Here is an 8,798-nt window from a genome sequence, read left to right on the forward strand (position 1 = left end):
CATGTTTTTGAAAGAAATCAAACTAATTTTCCCACATAATAAAAAAAAGATTATACTTCACTTTACACATTTTGCTGTAATGCAACCACTTTTATTGTTTTAGTGCAAAGTTTCTTAATGAATGTGACAGCCTGTACTGTGCCAACATACCATCATATATTACCTTCAAAGTAACTTTCTTTTGAAGTATTTTCTTTTAATGTGAAATTTCTGCATGACTACTTTTTGTTTGAAGCCTCTAGGCTCTATAATAACTATATCTCTTGAAAATCATATTGCTTTGAGATGTAGGGCACATGCCAGAGGTGTGGTCTCAAGTCACATGACTTGGACTTGACTACTTGGACTTGTTAACACTGTTCATTCCCACTTATCCTGCCGTCACATGCTCCTCGTAAATATTGTATTTACCATATTTACGAGTTATGAGCACATGAACGTCCCTCCAAAGGTTTAGTTGGAGTAGAAAATTGGGAAATTTTGATGATACCTGAGTTGCTGAGTTGTGACGTTTGCATAATGTTTCAGGGCAGCAGAAATGGCGGAAAGCATGCAAACAGTGTCAACAATTGATGGGAAAAAAATATTTTGTTATTTTGTTCCTAGTAGTTATCATTTACTTTTAGTAGCTGCACATTTTAGTATCTGCATCTATTAGCTGCAGCAAGCAAGCAAACTTTAAACTCTCAAGCATGCCATGGGAGTATACTAACGTTGTTAACGCTAATTTTATAACCAGAGTTGCCAATTTGACGCCATGAATGCATAAACATGGACCAATATCACTTTTCATATGCAGTGTTTACAAGTATTTAAACCTTTTAAATCTAAGCAGATTGGATTGTTTTCTTTAAAAATGTTAGAAAAAAAAAGAACTGTACCACAAATTGCAAAAAAAATTGGAAAATTACTTTTAAAAAATGCGTGGGAAAAATGCTATTTTCAACATGATCATAATTACTTATTTAGATTTAGTTTATGGAATTATTATTTGTTTAAGCACTTTTTAAGTTATTTCCTTGTTTGTTTGGGGTTTTTTTTACCATTTTCATCCTATTTTTTTCTCATTTTAAGGAAATTTGTTGTACAAATTTCTTTTTTTTTTGCTGCTATTTTTTGGGATAATTTCTGTGGACACTTCTCCCTGTTTTTTTTTGTTTTTTTTGGATGATATCTAATAATATTTTCAGATCAACTCCTTGTCTCCTTTTACTGTTTCATTTGCAGCCTGCTGGACGTTTCTTAACAAGTCACCATGTCCTTATTTTTTTCTGGTGCTTTTGAAAGAAATCAAGAGGTTTAAATGCATGTCAAGGATGAGTGAAACACAACAAAAGTGATGTCAGTCTAGGTGTTAAAGGGTTAAACAGGGAGCTGAAGTTGCTGATGTCTCCTAACACAGGGTGGTGGGTTCAAACTCAGTCCAACCACAAGCTGTGTGTGTGTGTGTGTGTGTGTGTGTGTGTGAAACCAAATTACTGCAGAGCATGTCAAACTGTTGTTGAGGGGAGCTCTGGGATCTATAAAAACCTCTGCATCGCTATGGAAACTGAAGCCTCGCATCCAAATGAACCCGGTCCTTCACTTAAACCGCACACACACACAAACACACACACACACACACACACACACACACACACACACACACATACCTCCAGTGAGATGACTGTTCACAGAAACAGGCCATGGTACTGACGCTGCTGATGATCGGAGGTGCTTTTGGGACAAATTCTCTCCACGTCATTTGTTTCTCCAATTACCCACAAATCAAAGCAACGCTCTCATCACATCCTCCACTAATTGTTTCTTCTTAAATGGTCTGTTTAAAGATGTTCATCAAACCGAGCATGAAATTAGAAAAAGATAATTTTTTTGAATATATTTTGTGTACTTGAAATAAAAAAAATTAAAGCTATCTGTCACTAATTGCTACATTTTTTGCAGATATTCTTTTGACATGATTTGAATTTCAGCTTCAAAGATTCAGAGACTAACAGCATTTTACCAAATAAAACGTATGCACTCCACATCATGAATTTTAACAATTAAAAAGCATCAACACTACAGCTCACCACAGAGCCACAGAGCTCCATCTTTATCAGAAACCCATCAGTGAGCCATGCTGTTGCACTCAGTGACATCTTTCTACATCCCCATGAACACACACTCTGTAGTTTATTTTTACTCAGCCCCACACACACCGTCCTGCTCACCACAGCCCCAAACGTGGATTAATTCATGTTTGGGGTTTAAAGTCGTGCATGGGGACAGTAGAATGTCTTGAAATCAGAGCATATTGACTTCACCTCTTTCAAAAACATGTCTGAAAATGACCAACTTCACAAGAAATAACCCCAAATTAGCAAGACATTAGAAAAAAAAGTCCTGATGATTAGCACACAAAAAGAAAAAAAAATGGCAATAGAAAAACAAAACAAGGAAATGGCTCTAAAATGTGCTAAATGCTCAGGTTTTAAAGGTTTTAAATTTGCGGGGATTTGCTTTAATGCGTTAATCACCGTGTGATTAACCCTTTGAAATTGGAGCAAATTAGCTTGATTTCTGTCCCAAAAAATGGATAAAGGTCAACGAGCAACTTAAGAAATGATCAAAAATAGCCAAAACATTGCATCAGAAGTTAGACCTAACTGAAAATTACCTGAAAATGTAAATCACACACACAAACACACACACACACACACACACACACACACACACACAATTAAATAACAAAAAAAAAACCCTAATACGATAATATTATTAAATAGAAATATATTTTTGTGTAACACAATATTAATTATATAATTTTCATAATTATGAAAATTGTTTTTATTTTTTGGGATAATTTTCCCAGTGATTCTCTTCATCTCTTTTTCACTCACACTCTCGACTATTTTTCAGGTCAGTTTCTTGTCACCTTTAATTTATTCTTGCCAGGTTGATTACTGCCTTCACTCCCGTGTTTTTGAAAGAAATCAAACCAATTTGCTCATGTTTCAAAGGTTTAAATGCTTGTGAAGATGTCTGATTGCATGTCTGATTATTTTTTTGTTTTGTTTTTTTTAAATTGTGTTTTTCCTGTCTTAAAGAGGCTAAACTGGGCTGAGTTTTAAAGCTACACTGATGATACTGGTATCATATGAAACTAGAAGACCTGAGAAATCAAGTGGTACCAGCCATAGCTTCTCAGTAAGGGGGCTGAATAACGCTCCAACTTTAGGCTAAATTTTGCTGATGGAAAAATGGCATTACCATTTCGCAGGGTTCCCTTGACCTCTGTCCTCAAGATAAGTCATGAGTCATTGGTGTAAAAGTCCAAGTCAGGTTGCAAGTCTTCTTTGATTTTGTCAAGTTAAATCTAAAGTAGGGCTGTCAGCTTTAATGCGTTAATCTTGTTGGGATCAAGGTCTGTAATTAATTAATTAATGCTTTTTCTTTTTTTAATTGCTGGCCGACATTTCTGTCTTTAAGAGGCTGCACTGGGCTGAGGTTTGAAGCTACAGTGACGATACTGCTATCATCTGAAACTACAAGACCTGAAGCAACCGTGTTACGCTAGCTTCTCAGTAACAGGCCCGAATAAAGCTCCAGTTTTAGGTTAAACTTTGGCAAAGGAAAAATGGCTGCCATTTCACAGGTGTCCCTTGACCTCTGACCTCCAGATATCTGAATAAAAAATGGGTCCCATGGGTACCCATGAGTCTCCCCTTTACAGACATGCTCACTTCATGCAAGTCCCATACAGTTTCTTGCTGTTATTTGATTCCTGATCAAGACAATCTGGTAAGAATTGCTTCACTTCGTTAGTTTGGACTTCATGGATGTTTTTAATACAAAATAATAGCATTGAAAACATGTGAGTAAATAATATGATTGATCACATTAAGTATTGAAAGTCTGTGTGATTAATGGCGTTTTGAAAAGATGAACTGTTTGACAGCCCTGGTTTAAACGCATGTGAAAGGCATCCGGACGTAACACAAGAAACTGATGCCAATCAAGGTTTCCAAGGGTTAAAAGCTGGATGAGAAAATCAAGCCATGGGACCACCAAAGCAACAATAAAATGAATAACCTGCTTTAAATGAAGTGTGAGATGTTAAAAACATTGCATGTAAGAAAATGCCAACTGATTTTCACTTTATACCCTAAAATCAGATTAATTACGACCCTAAAGATTGAAATTCTTCATTTGACACTTTGAGTAATCTACAGTGATAGAGAAGAGCCCTGTCAGTTTGATCTGAATGCAAATACAAATAATGTTCTGTATCTCCAGATAGAGACAGTCCAGTGTACATGTGTGCTTTCAGGAGGCGACCGGCTCGTTCTTTTTTTTCCCAGCTCTCTCAGGCTACCCATGGATCCATCCTGAGAACACGGTGTCCCCCCTGCTGTGCTGATCTTAGCTGCCAGAGGAGCTGTACAAATCAGTTCTGGCTATTTATAACATCTTGACATTGAGAATGTGGGCTGATCTGAATCCAGCCGCTCCGAATGAGACCCGAGAGGTGCCTGTCTGTGGCAAACTGATAAAGTGTAGCAGCTCTGCCAGCTCCCGCCGGATTACACTCGGCATTAGGAAGCGTGTCGTACCTACTGTCCTGTTGGGATTGGCCTCAGCACACTGCAAACCCACCGCCTCCAAATACATTTGATTTTCATTCAGTCAAGAATTATTCTCCACTTAATCCCACTTATCTCTTTCTGTTTGATTGTGATTTAATGTCATGTAAGATTACAGAGGCCACTTCCTTTTGTTCTTAGTGCTGTCAGATTGTTCAAAACGGGATTATCAGTTCATATCATTCTCACTAGAATATTGTGAGTTTTTCTGGTGTCAGACAAAGTAAACAATTTAGGGACTGTCCTTTATCATAGGAGGGGGGTGGCTGAGGTGCAACTTTTGTTCTTTTTTAAAAAATTTCTTCACCCTTCCCAAAGCTGGCAATATTCTTCCTTGAGCCACTTTGCTCCTCCACCATGAATAACTATATATATATATATACACACTCTCCTAGGAACAATATAACCAAATATATAATTTTTTTCATGATCAATGACTGTTAACTCAGTTGTCATCGAAATTTCCGAATTTTCTACTCGTCAAAACCTTTCATGCCGTTCATGTGCTCGTAACTCGTAAATATGATATTTCTGAGGAGTGTGTGAATTGTACATATAGTCTATAATGCTCTTCTGCTCTTCTAGCTCTTCCATCCAGCTCTTAAAGAACAGTGAATCCAGTTCACAGAATAATGTAGCTTTCTATCTCATTGGCCCTCTAAAAATTTGGTGAAGTAAGAAAGCGTGTTCCGAATTGTCTTTTACAGGCTGTGTGTAAATTTATTTTGGATATTGCATCATGAAAAAAAAGCCAATAATAATAACAAAAGGTCCATTCATCCTTAGTTTCATGACACATTTTCCATCATTTCATGATCATGTGCACACCCCCTTCCCTCCTCCCACCCCTAACAATATAGGGCAGGAGGAAAACCACGACTTAGTCTGAATCCTTCAGGAATTCAACAGCATCAGTGGCCGAGGCATCCCTCAGGGATTCAGAGACTCTGAGAAATAAGGGGCCACCTTGAAGAGGCTTCAAGGTTCTAGTTTGGAGTTTTTAGCTGGCTGTCCTCTAGGATGTTTCAAAGGCCATCAAATGATGAATTTCACCACTTTAATTAAGCAAAACATAATTCTTATACATTGGCCAGAAGATTAACCCCTTGAAACCTGAGCATATTGGCTTCATCTCTTTCAAGAAATGTAAGGCAATGAGCAACTTCACAAGAAATAACCAATGAATTAGTAAAAAGTTGCAGCAAAACTACCTGAAGATTAACATGCGAAAGAAGAAAAATAAAATGGTTTTAAGAAAAAAAGACAAAACATTAAAATAAAATAACAATTTTCAAAGAATTGGTTTTGTTTTCTTTTTTGTATTGTTTTCTTGTTTTGCTTGCTTCTATTACCATACATACATACATACATATATACATACATATATATATATATATATATATATATATATATATATATATATATATATATATATATATATATATATATATATATATATATATATATATATATATATATATATAAATGGGACTATGGGTCAAAGACGTGACATGTCCATTTTTGTGTCTGCTTCAAATGAATTTAACATAATATTCCAAATATATATAAATAATATATAAATCCACTCTACCATATCTGAATTATTGTTTTAGATAACTTTTTTGGAAGATAAAATATGGCTGAAATAATACTAAAACCTGCAAAAATGTCATTCATTGTAATGGTCCACTCTTCAGTTTTAATATTAAAGTATTTAATTACAAATAGTTTTTCTATTAGGAGTGTTGGCTATGTCATACTAAAAACACAGCATCCTGCTTTTTTAAAGTACCTGGGGGACTGGTCCCCAAAAATAATTGCTTCAGAAGTAATTCAGTGTAACAAAATCAAATTGAAATTGAAACTGAAATCATATCAAAAGTGATAATCATGTGACAGTCTGTGACATCATTAAGAGGACGCCAAAGACCCCTGTGGTGCTGCAGAACATGCTGCACAAAGGTTAGCTCTTCTTCTTAAATATTTCTCCCATTCACAATGTGGTTGTCCAGGGCACAAAACAGTGCAGTCATTCAGTGAAATGTAAAAAAACACTTATAGTGATAGATTTTTAAGAATTCATCTTTATCTTGTGAAAAATTATGATGAACTTTGTTGGTAAAAGTCATTGTTTGATATAGGTGGCCATGTGATTGCCTGCAAAATGTATTGAAGTAAAAGTTTTGTCATTCAGTGTCATGTCTAGTCATTCATTGTTCCACAACTTTTCTGTTAAACCACAGCATCTTTCATTACATTGAATGACTCATATGTGTACTCATATGTGCAATTTTAATATATTGTTTTTATTTCAAATACATTTTATTTAAGACATTTAATGCTTACATATATGTGTTAAATATAATAAATACCGTGATTATTAATGCATTTTTATTTATTCTTTTACAATGCCCTCTGATAAAGGCAGGGTTGCAAGGCACAGGAAAAAAATCATAAATCAAAACTAAAGCTGTTATATCCACCTCTGCTCTCTTAAAGCCACCAAACTCCTCAGACCAATAATACATCCATGCCTCAGACAGAAACAATAGTTTTACCTGACAGAAGGTGGGAGTTTCTGGCATTGCTGCCTCAGTTGGTTAGTTTTCTTGTGTTATTGTGAAACTTTGCTGAATCCAAAATAACTTTTAAGACAAGAAAGACATGTAGGTCAGGGATATTCTATTTTAATATCTGTAAGGCATTTATTTGCTCAGTATTAAGAGATGATAATTTAAAGGTTAAAATTATGGGGGCGCCACAAATGTGTACCTGTAAACCTGGTGGACAGAGTTTCACCAAACTTAGAACACATGCTCTGGGGACCGGTGTAGAGAGCCCCACAGGTGAGTAAGGCTACAAACAAACTACACCACAGTCACATGACTGAATGTCTTCACCACAGCGAGGCTGTACAACTGTGTTCAGCCTGATGATCTTCTGTAGTCTTATTTGGCCGTTTGTTAGCAATCGTCTTTTTCAAGACCCGTAAAAGCTTCAGAGTTAACATTGGGGGATTTACTGATGTATTTTATATCAGAGAATAAAATGTGAAAATCTCTTCAGACTTTCCCATATCCACAGACCTTATTTCACACATCCAGCCAAAACACATTCAAAAAACACAACAACTTTGAGATGAGGGAAGCAGAGATGCTGAAATGCGAATGTTTTAGGACTCATTCCTGGGCTCTCTATTAACCACGATCTGATTCATCTGAAGGCTCATAATGATTGGTGCATGTAGGCACCGGCCTTGTTAGCAATTTGCTAATGCTTTCCCAATGTTGGGGATCAGGTTTGCCTGATGGTGGTGTATGAATATACTTTTTTTTTATAATTATATATTATTTTATCTCTGTATTTAATGGTACAGACTAATACTAATAGCAATGCAATGATGACAATAATGATACATTTTTATGACATTTACACAAAAACGTCATTCAACGTCAAGCGTGAAGCGTCTTTGAGTTCCCTGAAAAGCGCTCTTTAAATAAATGTATTATTATTATTATTATTATTACTATTATTATTCAGAGTCACAAAATGGTCAAGCATATATTTATGTAAAAATGAAAAATATACTTATTTTGACACAAAATTATAGAAACTCTCTGGCTCAATAATTGAGCAAACTAATTTTGATGGTATTGTAAATGAAATCCAATCCCTTATAAAAACTTGTGAACAGACAGGATAAAACCAAAGTATAAAGGTCTACAATAAAATAAAATAATTTTCGGGGGTTGAATTGTGATTCTCAAAATGTGTATTTTAAAATGCTATCTAATTGATGTAGCTATTAACTTACCTCACATGATTAATTGGTTCTAAGCTGTTGTTACACTGTATGACATTTTAGTGGGGTGGTTTTATGTAAATCATGTTATAAACGTCTAATAGTTATTATTTTTAGTTAAAAATAATAAAATAGCACATATTACATCCCAGTGTACTGTAAAAAGCTGAAATGGTAAAATGTGTTTGACTTTTAATTTTTGGGTGCTTGAAAACCCAATTATGTCTGTGACTCATATATATACTGTATATATATATATATGTTCGAAAAATAAATGTTTGGTAGTAAAGCAGTGAGGCTGTGTGTGTCGTAGTGAGAGCAGCATCCTGTGCACCGTCAGGCCGGGGCGGGGGGCTCCGGCACCGTCAGAG

Source organism: Plectropomus leopardus, chromosome 14 (genome assembly GCF_026936395.1).
Source record: "Plectropomus leopardus strain MGB_pleo_1.0 chromosome 14, ASM2693639v1, whole genome shotgun sequence".
In the NCBI taxonomy this organism is placed as follows: Eukaryota; Metazoa; Chordata; class Actinopteri; order Perciformes; family Serranidae; genus Plectropomus; species Plectropomus leopardus.